Here is a 19,794-nt window from a genome sequence, read left to right on the forward strand (position 1 = left end):
TTTCCCGAAGAGAGTGAATATGATACCACTCAAGCTATTTTTGTTTCTTCAGATTCTAATGAGCTTGGGGGTAGTCCTCCTATTACATCAAAACAAGAGGAAAATCCTCCGGTTCTCGTAACTCAAGGGGTTAATTCTCCCGTTTCTACGGTACTCCCTCCAAGTAGTCTAGTCACTTCCTTTGATTGGAATTGACTAGTAGGATTGTGTCTTCCTTCTTATGTGCCTTTCCAGATCATAATACAAGTTTGTAATATGATTGTATTTGCAACTATTATAGGTGAAGGTGCATCAGTGAGCATCCTTTCCTCAGTTGCTTGGAAAGCGCTTGGTTCACCGCCGCTTGTTCCTATTGCCCATAATATGTTGGGTTTTAACAGAGGAACCAGTCAACCATTAGGGATCCTCCCTCAGTTACCAATTACTTTGGGAGGAAAAATCATTTGTCTGAATGTGATGGTAGTCCCTGTCCCTTTAGATTATAACTTACTTCTGGGGCGCAACTATGTTTATGACATGGGAGCTATTGTTTCAACACTCTTTCGAGTGATTTGTTTCTCGCATGAAGTCAGAATTGTCACTATTGACTAGCTTTCATTTCCCGATCCAAATATGGCTCCTAGTTAACCATATTCCCTAAATGGTCCTTTTGTACCAATGGTATCATCCCCACCACGATTTAATTATGTGGCAACCCGTTCCATACTTACATCAACTGACGATCAATTCAGTGATGTTGTACATCATGTACCGGGGGCATTGGAACCAGTTCTCTCCTTCATGACCTCGTTAAAAAATGAAACCAAGGATTATGAGGATAGTTCTTTTACTGTGTCAACCTCGTTAAAAATGAAACAGAACTACGAGGATAGCTCCTGGTCTTGTGTCAACCTCATTAAAAAATGAAACGAAGGGTAAGAGGATAATTCTTTTTCTGTGTCAACCTCGGTAAAAAATGAAACAGTTCCCACGAGCATAGTTCCTTGCCTTGTGTCATTCTCCTTAAAAAATGAAACAAGGAATATGAGCATAGTTCCTTGTCTTGTGTCAAGCTCTTTGAAAAATAAAACAAGGTCCCAAGTTCCAAGTCGAGTCTTTGATTAGATCTCGTAAAATCCTAGTCAAGTCTTTCACTTGATCTCATAAATGAACCTTCATTCCATCCACCTGGTAGCCATGCGTAGTCTACTTAGGTGAATGCAATGAAGCTTGGGGGGCATGCACTTAATGGTAAAGTTAAGTTTCCCTGTAGGTTATGTGAAGGGAATCACCCCATTCACCTTTGTCCCTATCTGGACGAAGCCAAAAAGTGTTGGATAACCGTCCTGATTCACTACAACAACTTCCATCTGGTTACAAGAGACTCTCCCTTTCATCATGTTGGGGACATGTAAACCAATCTCAAGCATAGTTCTTCATTTGAAGCTTGTGTAAAAATGAAACTGAATCCAAGCATAGTTCCCTATGGTTCAAGCTTGTGTAAAAATGAACCTATCTTCAGTTTAACCCTTGTGATTGCCATTCTATCAGCCTTTTCTATTGGATGAGCCTTGGTTGTTTCATTCCATCACCACTATCTCTTTGGGCGATCATACGCTTTCACTTGGTTGTTTTACCCTTTTTGAGGAACAATTGCAATGAGTGGTCTTATTAGCCTACCTCTTCACCTAAATCAACATTTTTTGAGAAGTTCCAACATCACCGGAACTAGTGGCTATCCTAGACACCACTCGATCCTCAAAGTGGAGTCCTATTTAAGCTCTTTTCAGACTCTCTATACATGAAGAGATTGCCGAGTGCTTGTCCTTTCCCGCTCGTTAAAGGATTAGAAACGATATCTCTCTTGTATTATTTTATGCTTTTTTCAGACTTGAGAGATTAATCTACAAAAAAGAAATTTTGGAGTTTTCTTTTCGTCCCTTTTCAAACTCTCTAAACATGAAAAGGACCAAGTTATCTTTGTTGTTAAACTCATTAAAAACATCAAATAGCGACAAACTTGTCCATCTAGACAAGAACCGAGTTTCACCTTCGCTAGGCTCATTAACACATCAAATAGTGATGGATTCACCCGAAGGGTGAAATTATACAACAAGCATATGTTATCCTCCTTAAACTTGATTAAAAATAAAGAGGTATTGTTCAACAATGACTGGGTAAAATTGGAAAAAGGGGAAAACACTTTATGGTAGAAAGTCGCTCTTGAACATGACACTTTCACCTCATCACCGTGACTATGTGGGTTGGGTCATTCAACTTGATGGTTATCACACCGTTGGTCTATCATACCATCCATTACTTTGTTTTGGGTCAATGCTACCAATTCATTTTAGTGCAAGGAAAATTTTAAGGATGGAAAATTTTCTTGAAGTTTAAAACATTGGCGAATCTCACTAATCCCTAATATGCAAATTATAAATGTTTATTGATATATTTGTAAAATTAATCAAATTTATAATTATTTTATATATAGTCTCTATATAATGTTGGCGATTTTTAAGGTAAAATAATTTTATATTCTAAAATTTGGGCGAAACGTCTTTTATAAAATTGGAAATTGGCGAATCTTTTTTGTGGAAAAATCATGGAAAATTAGCCCACTGGGCGAACATTAGCCCCTAAAATTTTCCATGTTTTAGTGTTGCTGACATGTTCAAGAGAAGTCATTAAGTTCAAAATTCATCCTTTGCAATACCATAAACCTTCATTTTCATGACCGCCATTCGTGAACCTTCTATCGTCAGTCGATTTTTCATCTCCAAAATCATTTACCTCGTTTCATGTCGTTGATGTGGGATACATCAAGTCCCTCTTGCGATGAGTCACTTCTTATCAACATTAGCATATCATCCAAGAAGTTGACTTAGAAACAACCCTTCAATACCTTGAGGCTTGCATACATCAATGACAGGTTTCTCGCTTTCGGCGATAGGTTGACATCATTGGCCTTCAACCGAAAGACTTTTTATGGTGTTCGACATAAAATCGTTTATTCACACCATGTGAAATGTACTGTAGTACCTTGAGGGTCATTATCATTATCGATGATTCCTCTTTCATATGTTAATGGCTTACATCATTGGCTGGTAATCAGACGATGTCTTCCCATGTTCGACCTTAGATCATCTGTTCACATGGTTAGACTTGTACTTGAGTGAAAGATTGAACGAGATTGAAGACCCTGGATCTAGTTTCATCCATCCGGGCTACGATATTTTCAGGAGTACTAAATCAAATGTACAATGGCCTTACATTCATGGTCATCCATTCATGGGTCTATATCTGTAGATGACTATATTTGTACATGTAATGAAAGTTTATAAGCTGAGCATGGGTATGCCTTCCATCAACAAGTTCATGAGAAAAAATCAAATTATCGTGATATATGTATTGTAATGATGCAGGTCACCTTCCACTTCGAAACCTACTCTCCACATGATAAAGCATTTCACTCAACATACATATTTACGACTTCATGCTTTAGGGGGCAAGTGCTACAGATCCATTTGGGCACATCAACCCCAACTAACAGATAAATATTATTAGGGCACATCAAACCCTAATTTAGTTGTTACATGCCCTAAAGAAGTCAACGATCAGAATTCCTAGCTTCGCAAGAAGTTCCATAACTGAAATCATCCACAAACTGCCTCTAATAAGATCAACGCAGGCAGGCCTTCATCAGGGTGTGCTGCAATGCAATCCTTACACTGACAGGGTGCCATGTAGCGCACTTAATCCCTCTTTGGCCTGCGCTGGGAGAATTTGAGCGAAATTGTATTGGGGTTTGGGAATATTCTTATCCATTGGATGCATCTAGAAGTTTCCCAAGTTTATCTACTCCTTTGAGCTTGAATTTGGATGAGGAAGGGAGCTAAGGAACATCAATCCCTTTTTCCCTTCCTCCATGGAACTAAATTCTATGTTTGGGAGGGCATTCATTATCACCATTTATGGCATAACTTCCTTCATTCACTTATAGAAAGACCACTCATCTAAGTGATGAGGGGCTGGAAATCATTGTATTATAGGGAGATGCTGTTAGTATGAGACTTGAGTTGATTTCAAGTATTGTAATGATGTCAAAATGTCTTGCTTGTTATGAGGAGAGGATGGGATTGAACTGGAGGAGTGATGCTGAATCAAGCAAGTTGGTATGTAACTCTTCCTTTTACTAATAAAGTGTTCAAATATTTTTCCATATGCTTGTGTTATTCAATGATGCTTTCATATGTGTACTATGTACTTGATTCCATAATATGTTTAATCAATAGATCATTATCATATGCTTTGATCGGTTTTTGTCTTCTGTTTGTGTGCAGATACTCTTCATGTGGATTAAGCACGGAGAGGAGTGACAGAATTGGTCAAGGGAGATAAGGAGTAAGCGAAAGCTACATGTAGGCTTATTTACCTCTTATTTAATCTATTGATCATAGAAAAAGTAGAGAATGCTTTGCACTGTTGTTCTAGAGTTAGCTACTAGTCTAGGGGTTTAAGCGTTTATCCGTAGACACTAAAACTTCCCAAAACATGGAGGATAAAACTCCACAAGAGGTATGGACTGGTAAGGAACCTTCTCTTTACATCTGAGGGTATTTGGATGTGATGCATATGTACATGTTCCAAAGGAGAAAAGAACAAAGTTGGATAGTAAATATGAAAAGTGCATATTTGATGGGAATAAGGATGGTTTAAAGGGTTATAAGCTTTGGAACCTAGTAACAAGGAAGGTTGTGTACAATAGAGATGTGGTGTTCAGAGAGGTGAAATATGTTATTAAACATGAAGTCCAACCAAAGGAACCTGAGAAGATAGAGTTTGAGGTTAAGGAGGAAGAATCAGACTCTACAACGAAAGAGGAATCAGAAGATGAAGAGCCACAAACTCCGGTTGTGAGAAGATTAGTTTGAGAAAGAAGGCAACTAGAAAGGTATAGTCCATTTGATTTCTATTCAAATTTTGCTTTATCTATTATTGATAATGATCCCAGAACTGTGAAGGAAGTGGTAGATTCAGAGGATGGCAAACTCTGGAAAGAGGCCATGGTTGATGAAATGGCATCTTTGCACAAAAATGAGGCTTGGGATCTGGTGGAGTTGCCGATTGAAAGGAAACCCATTGACAAAAAATGGGTGTTCAAGAAGAAGATGAATGCAGAAGGAAAGGTGGAGAAATACAAAGCTCGGTTGGTAGCAAAAGGTTATTCCTAGGTGCCGGGAACTGATTTTGGTGATATTTTTTCTCGTGTTGCCAAGGTAGCTTCTATTAGATTACTTTTATTTATTGCTGCTGCTTTTGATTTTGAGGTAGAACAGATGGATATGAAGACAAAATTTCTTCACGAGGATCTAGAAGAAGAGATGTACATGAAGCAACCTGAAGGCTTTGCAGTGAAGGGTAAGAAAGAACTGGTATGGAAGTTAAAAAATTCTTTTTATGGGTTAAAATAGTCACTAAGGATGTGGTATCAGAAATTTGATACATTTATACGGGGATTTGGCTTCACAAGAAGAAAAGCAGATCACTGTGTATATTTTAAATTAATTGGTGACCGTGTTATTTATTTGGTCTTGTATGTGGATGATCCCAAAAATCTTTTCCTTGTGATGCATTAAAGAATTACATATTAAGCTTGCATTTAACCATGAAATTACAAGTGCATAAAAGAAGAGGAAGCGAAGAATAACAAGTCACGTGTAGAAGACACAGGATTGATATCGGAGTTCGTCCAGGAGGGACTACATCTTCGGGCCTTGCTCGAATTAGTGGGGAGGCCCTGTTTTCATTAGATGGAAAAACAATGAAAGTACATCAAAATCAAAATGACGACCTTATACCTTCAAAATTGAAGAGGCTCGAAAATTGCAGACCTCTGATGGAGAAACAAACAACACCGTTGAGTTCGTGGTGTTGAGAAATGCTGAAACCATATAAAATCTGTTAAAAACTGACAAAATGAAAATCTGACCCCTAGAGAAATTGCTCATATCATGGTTCGACCCCCTCTCTGCATTGCTCAGGGTTCCACCTACATAGAAATCCGTGCCCACTCCTGCCTCTCCCCTGGCGCACTGTGCAAAAATGTTCAAATATGTTTTGGTGGGTGGAGTACACAAGAAGCACCATTGGTGCATTGGTAAATCTAGAAAATTACTGAGAAGGGGTTGGGGGATAAAATCCCAACCCTCCCTTTTTTTTTACATGTAATGGTTATATATTCTTTAATGGGAGGCGGGTCCGCCAGTTTGGTGGCCCGCTCGCCTAACCTCCACCACTATTATATTTTGTACGAGGGTGAGGTGGAGGGGCAACGGGGTTGACATCTTGCACCACACCACATGGTTATTGTATTATAGTTGTATGGGCTCTAGGGGTGGTGGGGTCATGGCCGCCAACCCCTAATTTAAATGTTGTTTCAGTGGTTGAGGGAGGGCCGACGGGGGTCATGGCCCATCGGCCCATAATTAATTTTTATTTATTTATTTATTTAATATATATATATATATATATATATATATATATATATATAATACATTGGATATGGGGGGTGGTGGGGTTGGTGGCCCGCCACCCCAAAATTATATATATATATATATATATATATTTTGTTTCACAAAAGATCTATGGCTATTTTAAAAAAATCAGAAAATTGACCGAAGAAGACAAATTAAACAGGGCACAAATTCGCCCGGAATATGGGCCAGGTTGGCTGGAATTTAGTGGCGGGCTTTGTCCTAATTGTTGCCTTCTTAAGCCTGCCCAGCCACCCAAGTCAACCTTGAACTTTGACTTCTCCTGACTTTCGCACACGGACTCGGTTTGACGAACCATTCACACCACCACGATCATGATGACGAGATCTTCAACGTGAACCTTGTTCGAGCACAATTAAAACACTTTGATTTTTGACCCTTCCTTAGTCCTCTTGGACTTCTGCATGTGTCTGGAGGCACCTGGATCAGTCCTCCCCACTGAGGATCTTTTGGACCCTAAAAGCACTTACACTTAGTACATTGTTTGTGTCCTTCTCAATCCACACTTTCAATCACCTGCACGCGAAACTGGTACATTCTTTGAAATCATGCACAACACACATGACTTAACAACCCTTCCTTGCCAAGAGTTTATAGTACACACTCCTTAGCTAAGGGTTACATAAAAAGTAATCAATACCTCAACTACTAATAAAGAAAGGCCAAAATATCATCGTTTCGTTTTGAAGTGATAGGAAACACACCATCACTTTTATATTTACTTGTAGCATATGATTTACAATGGTGGCCATAACAAGCTACTACCTCTAAAAAAACCAGCTTAATATAGTAGACCACTGTGAATGGGGTGGATTCATTTGTTGAACATATTCACCTTTCGGCTCCTCTGATGATGTTTCCAGAGCATGGAGCATTGGACTTGTGGTTTGTTGGTGTCCCTCTTTGTTGCAAGGATTACAACGATTCTTTTTCCTCCAAACTTTCGGGGCTTCCTTGGGGCACTTTCCCCGGGTGTTCCTCCGATAAGTGTTCATGGATCCCTCACTATCGTTGGAATGTGAGGAAGGAGTTTCATTGTTTGTCATTGGCTGGTTACTAGCTGTATTGGAGCTTTCTCCCATTTCCTTTCTAGTATATCCGAGTCCTACATGACGCAACATTTCCTTGACTTCAATGGGGTTTACGATGCCTTGGCCTTTGATGCCAAGGCCCTTTCCCTGATACCCCATTTTCTTCAATAGTTTGGATCCAATCCCTGTAGTATGTTTTTCAAAAGTAGTGAATTCATCATCATGAAAATCATATGAAATCAGAGAATCAATTTTTACCTCCGGGTAGCAATGCTACAACTTTTCCAAGGCCTCATCCTTGGCTTGCAACTAGCATAGTAATATTTTTTTTCTTCCCTTACCTCCTATAGAAGCTCCCTTAGCTCAGCATTCTCTGCTTGGATGTGGTGGTTGATCTCCTCAAGTTCTTGGAGTACCATTGCAGGAAATGCCCTTTTCATTATGTCTGTTGAAACCCTTGACTCATTGCCGGAATCAGACCCCAAATCTATGGGTCCTTCTACCACGATCCCAAGGGCCACAAACATCATTTCATTGTCGGAATCGGACCCCAAGTCAATGGGCCTACCTCGAGCAAATCCCGCAGCTGTGACCTTCTCATCTTCCTTCGACTCAGAATCTTGGTTTTTCTGCACAGTGGTGACAACCTTCTGCTTCCCTTTTCTGTCATTTCTTTTAGGTCTTAGCTCAAGGTGCAGCTTCCAACAATTTTCTTCGTCATGCCCCTCTTTCTCACAATGTGTACAAGAGGGATTTTCTCCCCTTCTCCTGGCTACTGCGGTTCTCTTTGGGTGGTCATCTCGTCCATGTGTTCCCTTGTTTTCCAGATGAATGACCTTTACACTGGCCGAGTCAATGGTAGTAGGTTCAAACAATAATAATGAATGTCTAATGTAACTATGTAATAATCCAATATACTTAGTTACTACTTCAGGTGAGTCAAGCGCAATGCCCAAATTAAGTGCTTGTTTTCTAAACTCCTCGGTAAAGCTCTGAACATCCTTACCTCTTCCTTGCCTTAAGTATTTCCAATCAATTAAGGCTTGTTGGTTATAACCAAAGGGATAAAATTATTCTTTTAATGCATAAATGAAACTAGGCCATGAGGAAAGAAGATTACCCACACTCTTACTGCTTCACAATTTGTTCTCCCACTAGATGAGAGCGGTGCCACTCAGTCGAAGAGAGGCCAACTGAATCTTTGCCTCGTTCTCTTCGATTTGCTAAATCCTACAATAGATCTCAATTTTCCTAATCCAGTTATTAAGCTTTTATTTTCATTGTTATACATGAGTAGATCAAATTTCACATCTAATTTAAAGAAGGGTTTCTTAGATCCACCCCTTGAATTTCTATGATGATGGTGATGAGAGGAATAAGAGATTTTGAACAATCATGGAAGGAAAAGGAGGGAGTTCTTCTCCACCATTTCCATGCATTGAACCTTGTTCCTCTACCTTTTTCCCTTCTGCTTTCTCTAGTCTTGAAATCAACTGACTGACATTTTCTGCCATTGTATAGAAGGTTTTGCAGAAATTGAGCTCCTCTTCATAACGAGCCTCTTCATCTTCCATGCTCCTCCTTCGATGTGCACGCCCCGCTTCGGGATCGAAAGAATTTAGTTTCCCTTCGCCTCTTCGGAGCTTGTTTCTTGTTAGCATACAAACATGCAATTCACATCTACAAGGACCAACTTTGATACCACTTGATCCCAAAAATATTTTCCTTGTGATGCATTAAAGAATTACATATTAAGCTTGAATTTAACCATGAAATTAAAAGTGCATAAAAGAAGAGGAAGAGAGGAATAGCAAGTCACGCATAGAAGACACAGGATTGATATCGGAGTTCATCTAGGAGGGACTATGTCTTCGGGCCCTGCTCGAATTAGTGGGGAGGCCCTGTTTTCATTAGACGGAAAAATAATGAAAGTACATCAAAATCAAAATGAAGACCTTATACCTCCAAAATTGAAGAGGCCCGAAAATTGCAGACCTCTGATGGAGAAATGGACAACACCGTTGCGTTCGTGGCATCAAGAAATACTGAAACCATATAATTTTTTTTGAAAACTGGCAAAATGAAAATCTGGCCCCCTGGATAAATTTCTTAGATCATGGTTCCAACCCCCTCTCTGCACTGCTCAGGGTTCCACCTACATATAAATCCATCCACACTCCTGCCTCTCCCCTGGCGCACTATGAAAAAGGGTTCAAATATGTTTTGGTGGGTGGAGTACACAAGAAGCACCGTTGGTGCATTAGTAAATCTCGAAAATCGTTGAGGAGGGATCGGGGGATCAAATCCCACCCCTCCCTTTTTTTTTACATGTAACGGTTATATATTCTTTAATGGGAGGTGAGTCCATCGATTTTGTGGCCCGCTCCCCTAACCTCCATTGCTATTATAGTTTGTACGAGGGTGAGGTGGAGGGGCGGAGGGGTTGACAACCTGTGCCCCACCACATGGTTATTGTATTATAGTTATATGGCCTCCGGGGGTGGTGGGGTCATGGGTGCCCACCCCTAATTTAAATGTTGTTTCGGTGGTTGAGGGAGGTTCGGCGGGGGTCATGGCCCGTCGGCCCATATATATATATATATTAATACATTGGATATGAGGGTGGTGAGGTTGGTGGCGCGCCACCCAAAAATTATATTTTTTTTGTTTCACAAAAGATCTATGACCATTTTTCAAAAATCGGAATATTGACCGAAGGAGTCAAGTTAAAAAGGGCACAAATTCACTCAGAATTTGGCCTAGGTTGGCCAGAATCTGGTGGCCAGGTTTTGTCCAAATTTCTACCTCCTTAAGTCGGCCCAATCACCCAAGTCAACCTTGAACTTTGAATTCCCCTAATTTTCGCATATGGACTCATTTTGACGAACCATGCACGCCACCGCGATCATGACGATGAGATCTTCAATATGAACCTAGTTTGAGCACAATCCAAACACTTTGATTTTGACCCTTCCAGAGTCCTCTTAGACTTTTGCATGTGTCTAGAGCCACCTAGATCAGTGGATGATATGTTTCTGGTTGGAAATGACAAAGAAATTATCTAGGATTTGAAGACCCAATTTTCCTCCAAATTCGACATGAAATATCTTGGTGTTGCAAACTATATTTTGGGCATGGAAATTAAAAGAGATCAAGTAAAGAGGAAGCTTTGGTTAAACCAGAGGAAGTATGTCGAGACAATATTGTAGAGGTTTAATATGTAGGATAGTAAACCGGTGAAGGTTCCTATTCCTGTAGGTGTAAAATTACCTACTAAACAACGTCCCAAGGCACAAGAAGAGGAAGAGGACATGTCCCCTGTTCCATATGCAAGTGCAGTCGGTAACCTGATGTATGCCATGGTCTTTACTGGACCAAACATTGCACATGCAGTGGGAGTATTGAGCAGGTTTATGTCAAAACCAAGGAAGGAGCATTGGACAACAATGAAGTGGGTTTTCAACTATTTTCATGGCACTAGTGATTATGGTTTGTGCTAGCAAGGAAGACCAAGATTAGACAAAGTTTTAGGTATTTGTGGCTTTGCTCATGCAGACTGGGCTGGAGATCTGGATTAGAGAAGATCTACAAGTGGGTATGTGTTTAACCTATTTGGAGGTGCAATTAGTTAGATGTGTAAGAAACAATCTGTAGTGGCACTATCAACTACAGAGGCAGAATACATGGCAGCCACTCATGCAAGAAAGAAAGCAGTTTGGTTGCAGAGATTGTGATCAAGTATGGGGTTCGTACAAAGATCTAAGGATAGACTGTGACAGCCAAAGTGCAATTTTCTTGGCAAAGAGCCCTGCTTACCATTCAAAGACATAACACATTGATGTTCAGTATCACTTTGTGAGGGATATGATAGAAGACAAAAATGTGTTGCTGGTAAAGGTGGACACTTTGAAGAATACTGCAGATGCATTGACAAAATCTGTGAGCTCTGAGAATTTCTCTTGGTGTAGAGAAACAATGGGCATTGCAGGGCTGGATAAATAACTAAGCTCTCTTGTGGCCCCTTGTGGAAATAAAACAACAAGTGGGAGAATGTTGGGTTGTGTTATATTCTTTCCACGACTAGCCCCAGTAGTTAAACCAGGGGGTTAGATGGGGGGCGGAGCTCCCCCTTCGTTGCACCGATGTGTAGTGGGGGGGTCATAGGGGGGTAGTAGCCCCATTTACAGTGTCTAGGGCAGCACCCAAGGGAATTTTTTTTTGGACCCTATATTAGGTGGGCGAACCTACCTATCATTTTGTACATGGTTTTCACACATGGTTTTGGGTGCGATGGTTTTCGGTCCATGGTATTTTGTAGATCTGGTCAAGGGTGTAGGAATTTACAGGGTAAGTTCCTCAGAAAGAACACCAAAAGGACACCGCTCACAACCAGATCACAGATCAATACACCAGTATTTTTGACGTGGTTAAAACCCTCAAAGAGGGAAACAGTCCACGGCCTGCGCCAACGTGGCTACTACAGGCAATTTATTAATCAAAGAATGAAAATTTACATAAGCTTCTCTCATGCACGGATTACCCGAACAATGACCCTCCATGCGCTTTAAATAGAACTCATGGACCAATCGGGTGTCAAGCCACGGATCAAGTGTCGGTAATACCGAGGAGAGAATGAACCGTCGGATCACTACATATCGTGACCGTCGGATTGTAAGTTACAATATGTACAACGGTAAAGAAACACACTTTACCTAACTCTATACCTAACTCTAAACTAGACCAAGTTGTACTTAACTATTTCCTATGTGTCGGAATATCCTAACAAAGGGAACTATGATTATGTTCTAATCCAGGGTTAATGGATTGGGGTTTATGGATGCTTGAACATGTATATATATCTATTGTAACATTGAAGGGAACATAATGAAAAAATCAATATGGTATTCTGGTTTTGGGATCCAGGGAAAATCTTTGTGTATATTTGTTTTATGTGTTATGCTCTCACCATCGTTTATTTTCTATTTTTTAGGATTCATACGTAGGTAATTTCTATACGGGGTTAAAACGTATAGGTACATACCTCATCTTGATTCTCCTTTGGTCATCCTTTGGTGTGGCCCTTCTTGCTTCATCTTAGATTTGTTGCATATTATCCTTTTCTTGAATTCGATTCCCAATGAGACATCTGCTTTGGTTCATGAACATTCTTTTGAATATTCCATCATAGGATATTAAAGATCCTTGCCTTGCAAATGTTTCTTTTCTTTTTGATGATGGAGGTCTTCTAAGATTCTTAATCATGATCAAATTTTTCTTTCATCATGGATGAGGTCCTATACTAGGTATGCTTCTTCTACATAAATATATTGAGCTATAAATATCATGCTCCCATATTCTAGAAGATATTTCTACCCATGCATTTTGTTTTTATTATAAATGCTATATCTCCATGATTATCTAGAACTCTATGTACATCATGCTTCTAGATTCTAGAGGATGGTTCTAGCCATGCATTATTATTATATTCCTACATGCTCCTATACTACTCAAAACTTTGAAAGAATTCTAGAAGTAAAGAGTTTGACCTAGTCATAGTAGAGATCTAGAGGATCTTCCTTGTTTTGCTTCTTTCCTTCTTCTTTCACCTCTTGAGCTATGTGAGATTATTCCATCTTTCTTTTGTTGTCATTGTCCTTCTTAAGCTTAGGGAAATTCCTTTTGTAGTGTCCATATTCTTGGCATCCAAAACATTGGATTTTGGACATGTCTTTTTTGTTTGTTCTTCATGGACCAAACTTGTCAAATTTACTCTGTTTTTGGGCCATGGTAGCAAATGATTGCTCGTTTGATCCCATATCTTATTTTGCCTTAAGTTTGGTTTCCTCTGTCTTGCATAGAGGTCACATTTCACTAAGAGTGGTTGCTTCCTTCTTAGCATATATGCTTGATGTGAAGTTTCCCCACTCCTCAGCTAGAGCATTGAGTACTATAGTTGTCATTTCTCTCTCAGACATGACTTTCCAAAGTTCTTGAAGTTGATCTATCATTTCAGATATTTTCATGAAGTAGGCAGTTATTCCTTCCTTTGTTATCTTCATATTTCACAATTCATTCCTCAGAGATATTACTTCTCCAGTTGTGGATACCGAAAATAATTCTACTAGATTATCATAAATTTCTTTCGATGTCTCAAATTTGGATACATAGGGAATGAGAGAGTTTTTGATTGATTCTATCAGAATCCTTTGGGCTCTTGTCTCATCCTTATTGTACTTGGATAAGGCTTGAGTCTATTCCTTAGCAAGGATAATGATATTCTCTTTGACATGTTACAGGAGTTCATTCTCTCGATAGATTTTGAGATGTAATGGATTTTCTTCCTCCTTGAAGACTTGATGGCTTGTCTTCCCTGGATCTTGATTTTACTTAAGTTTCCTTCACCAAGTGGACTTGCTTGATGATGAGGTTTGCTTGAAGACTTGTAGCTTGATGTAGGTCTTGCTTCAATATGCTCTTCTTTGTAGGTGCCTTTATACCTCCTTGATGAATGATGGATTGTAGACCCTTCTTGTCCTCGAAGTGATTGAGACTTCTAGGCTTGATGCTTCAACCTTGTAGATGTCTTTCCTTGATGAGTGTTGTTGAATTTCCCTTTCCTTTATGTGTCACCTTAGCTCTGATTCCATGTTGAAGAATCTAGGGAAAAGTAGTGTAGAGTGATTCTTCGTTACTTGATAATAGTTTGTGGAGTATTTTTACTTTTCTTTGTTAGCTTATTCTTCTTATTCTTCTTATTAGTTCATATGTGTGTACTTCATCAAACTGCTACCAAAACATAAAAACAAGAACACAAGATATTGGCTCTCTGCCAGGGCCAAAACCTCTCTTCTATTGAGAGGAAAACCATTTCGTGAATTTCTCTTATTGAAGCTTTTGTTGGTCACTATCAAACCCTAGACCCTTGATGAAGAGATCCTCCAAGAACAAGTCAAGTCCTCTCTCCTTTCTGTACCATATACCCTGACACTTCTTTTGACACTTCTTCAAGCACTTTGTTTCCCCCTTCTTCCGGCACTTCATTCTTCTTTCAACTTGTTAGTAACCTTGTTGTACTTTCTTTAGAGAAGGTGTCTTTGATGAGACCCTTTTCACATGATGATTCCTTTCTTGTCTTCACCAATCAATGAAATTTTATGACTGTCAAGGGGGGGTTTTTATGATAGCAGTGAAACCCTAATTCTCACATGTGTGAGAGTTACTCTAGAGAATTAGGGTCCTTTTCCTTTGCTAGAGTGAGGGAATTCTTCTCTTGACTTAGGAGGCCTTGTAGGCCTAGTGACTAGCCCAAAAACCAATGAATTTTCCACTGAGAACTTGTTTCTGCTATATCCTCAGTCTTTCCTCCTTATCCTCACACGTGTGACTATTTCTAGCCCTAGAAACAGTCCCTAACCTTCGCTAAGTTTCCTCCTTCCTTCACTGCACTTTTTGAGACCCTTAGACTTCCCTTACCTTCCTTCTCGGCTTATCTTCTTCGCTAATTTCAGAGCTTGTGTTGTGTGTTTTATGAGGAAGTGGACGACCTCTATATATAGAGGACTGTCCCTCCTCTAGGCCGACATGTAGGCCAGCTAGTTAACTATTTTGCAGGCTGACTAGAAGAGTAGATTTCAGATAGATTCCATGGTGGTGTAGCATGCTTGAAGGATCTTATTTATGGTGCCATGATGATGCCTTAGCTTAGGAGGCAACTTGACTTTGCTTAGAAGTATTTTCTTGTATTTAATACATATTTATACAAGGTGGAACATGTCCTTAAGGTCTTTAACCTTTTCTTTTGACTATTCGAATTACCTATAATACTTTAAATAGTGCTAGACCTATTTCAATGAGAAAGAAACTCATTGACATATATTATAAAATCATATTTCCTTTCTTGAATAAGTATAAATATTAAAAGTACATTTATGAAGACTGAACCTAGTTACACTTTCCTTCAACAGGAAGAAAATTATCTTTGAATATCCTATAGTCAGCGGGAAATATAATTGTACAATGTCAATATTTAACATTCATAAAATCGACCATTTTTAAATTTGATTATGTGACAAAATATAAGGAATTTGATTGATCATGCAAGTCAATTACCTCAATATTGCTGAGAAACATGCATTTGACATGCCAAACTTTGCTTTCACATTGTATAGCAACATCATTGTCCCCAGTTGAGTAGATTTTGACTTGCCTCTAGGTCCAAAGAGAGGGGTGGTGGAAGCAAATTTCAGGCTTTCAAATAAGGTATCATTGATATGTTGTTGCTGATAAGATCTTTTGATGTTTTTGAAAATATGGAGTAGTATTTTTTGCATCTGAACTCGATTCTCAATGAGGTTCCTACAAATTTGGATACATTTTTATTCAAATTGACATGGATTAAAAACAAATAAATTCAATTAGATAATCAAAATATAAATAAAATCTGAACTTACTGGAGATGGAAAGGGAGAACTTCGTGAAGGAATTTGATCAACAATATGGAACGAGATGTAATTTAAAGAATTGGCCATTTGCATATATTATTGAGATTTTGTCCTTGCATTTGAGAAAAATCAGAAATAAAAGTCTGTGTACATATCCAAAATTAATCTCGACAATCATATAACCATAATCTGAATTTCAATATAGTTTTCAAACTATTTTTCAAGAATAAGGCGACTTTAAGCAAAAAATGTATACTATGAACTACTATAATTCATGTGGATGCATTCTAAAGGATAATTTAAGATTAATATGCCATTTTATTTGAAATTAAAATTTCATATAGCATTTAAACCAAACTGATGCGCTTGTTAGAACAAAGCACACCGATGCATTTAAAACATTAACAACACTGGGGCATTCAAATAATACCTGCACCGATTATCAACATTTCGAAAAAAAACATGTTACCATATTAGTGCTCTTTTACAAAAACACATCGATGTGTTAAAAAAAAAATTACCGCTACACACCTGTTTCCCAATTTACAAAAATAAAAATGAATTCAACCAACTTGACGCTCTTATAAGAATTAGAGCACTGAATGTTGTAACAAAGAGGGTTCGAAGAAACCCTAGGAGACTGTTAGCTCTACTTCCTCTATTGCACCCTTCACTGACTAGTTCAATGGCCCCTTAGGAGGGGGGGGGGTCCCCCTCCACCCCTCTGTTATAGACATTTTTGGGCCCTACAACCCCAGGCATGAAATGTCCATAAATCAAGGGCTCCTAAGTCCCTAAAAGTGTTGTTCTAACCCCTAAAGGAACAAGGTCAACAGATTACAACTTCTCCCAGAAGTTCTCCATGAGAAACTGCTCAGAATTGGTCAAAACAGGATCATTTTAGCTGCTCCACTGGCTAGGTGCATTGCATTGCACCTAAATACACTGTGTGGGTGCGTTGCATTTCAAAAGTCCCTTCTATGGGGTGCGATGGGTGAGAAATGACAAATGGCAGTGTCATTCCGCGAGGTGGAGAGATAATGGAAGCTTCTAGAATCTTCTCCTGTGACACTTGCCTCACTGAATTCGACCAAGGATGAGTAAGAGGCCTTCAGTCTCCAAGTGGAAGCAAGAACTATCAGAGAGAAGACACTAATCAAATCACAAGCTGACTCATCCCCCTTACAGATATCTATATATGGATCCCTCATCCCAGAGATCCAGAGGCAGGAATTTTGCATATTGTAAGGAATTGCTGTTGGTTTCTAGAGACAAACATCAGATTGTTGGGTGATTTATGCTTTGTTTGAGGTGAAGAGGGGTTTCTTTGCTGGGAGGTTGATGCTGGGTCGGAACCACTGGTTGTAACTCCTCCTGGATCTTTTCTTGTTTATCAATAAAAACTATTTGAGTTTTCCTCCATGCTTTTGTATCATTGATGCTTGTTACATTTTGTATGGCTAACTTAAATCTGATCCTAAGTTGTTTATGAATATAGATCCATGTCTTTGTATAGTGATCTTCTTCTGTGATCTTACAGGTACTTTGTGAAGCTGGGCAAGCAAGGGAGCAGGTAGTTGGAGACTATCAAAGAAGAGAGGGATTGGATCAAAGGATTAGCGCAAGACACAGGTTGGTTCTTTTTATTCCTCTCTATCTATAATTCATAAAGGAAATACAAAAGTAGTTTTTCTCTGTTTGTTTCTAAGGAAACTGTCACACCTTAGTGGGATAGAGCAGTTCTAAATAAACACTTTTCCCGATAACAAAATGGCGACTCCGCTGGGGAATGTCTAATTAGTTTGTTTGTGTATCATTCTTTGTTGTTTGTTTCATAAACTTATAAGTAGCTTTCGAACTGCATTTACCATAACAATGCAAAGTAGATAACTGCTGCTTCAATCCATTCACTAGATCTGTTTATGATTTAAACAGCTGATTCACAAACTATCTGATTGCCCTTGTGATAGCTCTTAGATCCTCCTTAGATCTACCCATGATTGTTGCATTACTGATTGCTTTTTACTCGGCCAAAAACCAAGGACTGAATTGCAAACTGTGACCTGGAACCCAGACAGAGTCTCGTTTCTGGCCCAACACAGGTACTGTTAAGAGATTCTAAATTTCAGTGCACTTCCCAAGTGGACAACCTGCGCTGCATTTCAGATTCTCTATGTTACAGGTGCGCTGATCAGTCTGGATCTGTGCAGTTGTGGTTCTTGTGATTCATTCTTTCCAGTTCTATCCCTGAATTTTGCTGCCTGTGATCAGTGTATGTCTGTTTGAAACCTCTTTTCCTTGCTGTTATTCCGCCTCCTTTGTACAAAAGAACTGTAGATGTTTTTGTGTGTTTGTTGAGTCGTTTACAGTTTTCCATTGCAAAAGTAGAATAGTCGTACTGTCGTCCTTTGATTTGAATCTGTCGCAAGTGTCGATTTCGATCATAGGAGAAAGTTTGATTGCTGTTGATGGTCGATTATACTGTTACTATTGCCTTTGGTCTGAATTTGCAATTTTCTAGTGTCAAGAACGAGTGTTCATTTCAAAATCGTAAGGTGTCGTAATCATCTCTATTTTTGATTTCGAAAAAAGAGCTTGTTTATATTTGTCGCTTGAAAATAAATTCAAATTTGTACATCAACTTTCTTTTTAGCATCAATACTAAGAAAGTCGAAAACAAATACATGCATGTGCATTTGCATATAGACAGTCTGTTTGGCTTGATTTAGGAAAGTGCATTTACAATGTGCTCTTTGCTCTTTGTGAAAAGATTCTGTCTTTCTTTTCCCCTAGTAGCTAGAATTTTCATTGCACAAAAGAGATAAAAGTTTGTTTATCATCTTTAGATTGCATTTTAGGAATTACATCTACATCTCGTGGTGAACCCAAAAGGAAAAATTCATAAGCAAGATCAACTTAAAATAAATTCAATGAATCTAACAACGCTTTGGAACTTAACGCACAACATTTAGAGGTCTAGGCTAGAGACATATTCCGGCGTCGTAAAGCCTGGTAACTGTTGTTCTCACTGATGGTTGGGTGATTCCTCCACTTTGAGACGATAAGTGCCAGTACGGACTTGTGCTCCCACGTACCGTCGAGTATATTTTGGGAGACCCTTATAGGCTTAAATCCTTTATCCATAGGAAGCCGTGTCTGCCGCCCTATTGATCGTAATACACTGAACACAACATTCTGGAAGATTGACTGCCGTACCATAAAAAGTATTCTGCAGTTTTACGATTGGTTTGGTACTCCCTCTACCTAGACTTCCAGAGCAGTCCCTTTCGTTCCTTTTTAGACTCCTTAACGGAAAAGGTCCATCTGAGCACTTGTCACTTCAGGCTCATTAAAAATCGAAGGAGACTAGAGTCATCTTTTGTTTTTTCTCGACTCTTAAAAACTGAAAAAACAAGTTGTGTCAAAGCATCTAAAATTTATTTTAAACGGAATATTCATTACCCCTTTCCTACGTTGATCTTGGGTTGAGAAAAATGGAGTCCACCAACCAAGGAATTCCCCTTGGAGGAAATCCTAGTCCCTTCTCCTCTTGGGGAGATGTTGGTGCACCCCATATGGCCACATTGTCGCTTCCAGGACTGACAATTGGTTTGCCTGTATGGCTCTTCTCAACCTCTGTCGTTCAGAACACCACTATTCCTGAACAATCGAATCAACAATTAGACGAGTCCAGAGTTACCCACCAACCTTCTACTTCCTCTAATTCTTCCTCTCCTCCTTCCTCTTCGCTTGATGGGGCTACTAAAGCCAAAAGTCAAGTACCTA

Source organism: Pinus tabuliformis, chromosome 7 (assembly GCF_031772625.1).
Source record: "Pinus tabuliformis cultivar Carrire ecotype Pingquan chromosome 7, CPIR1, whole genome shotgun sequence".
NCBI classification, from domain to species: domain Eukaryota; kingdom Viridiplantae; phylum Streptophyta; class Pinopsida; order Pinales; family Pinaceae; genus Pinus; species Pinus tabuliformis.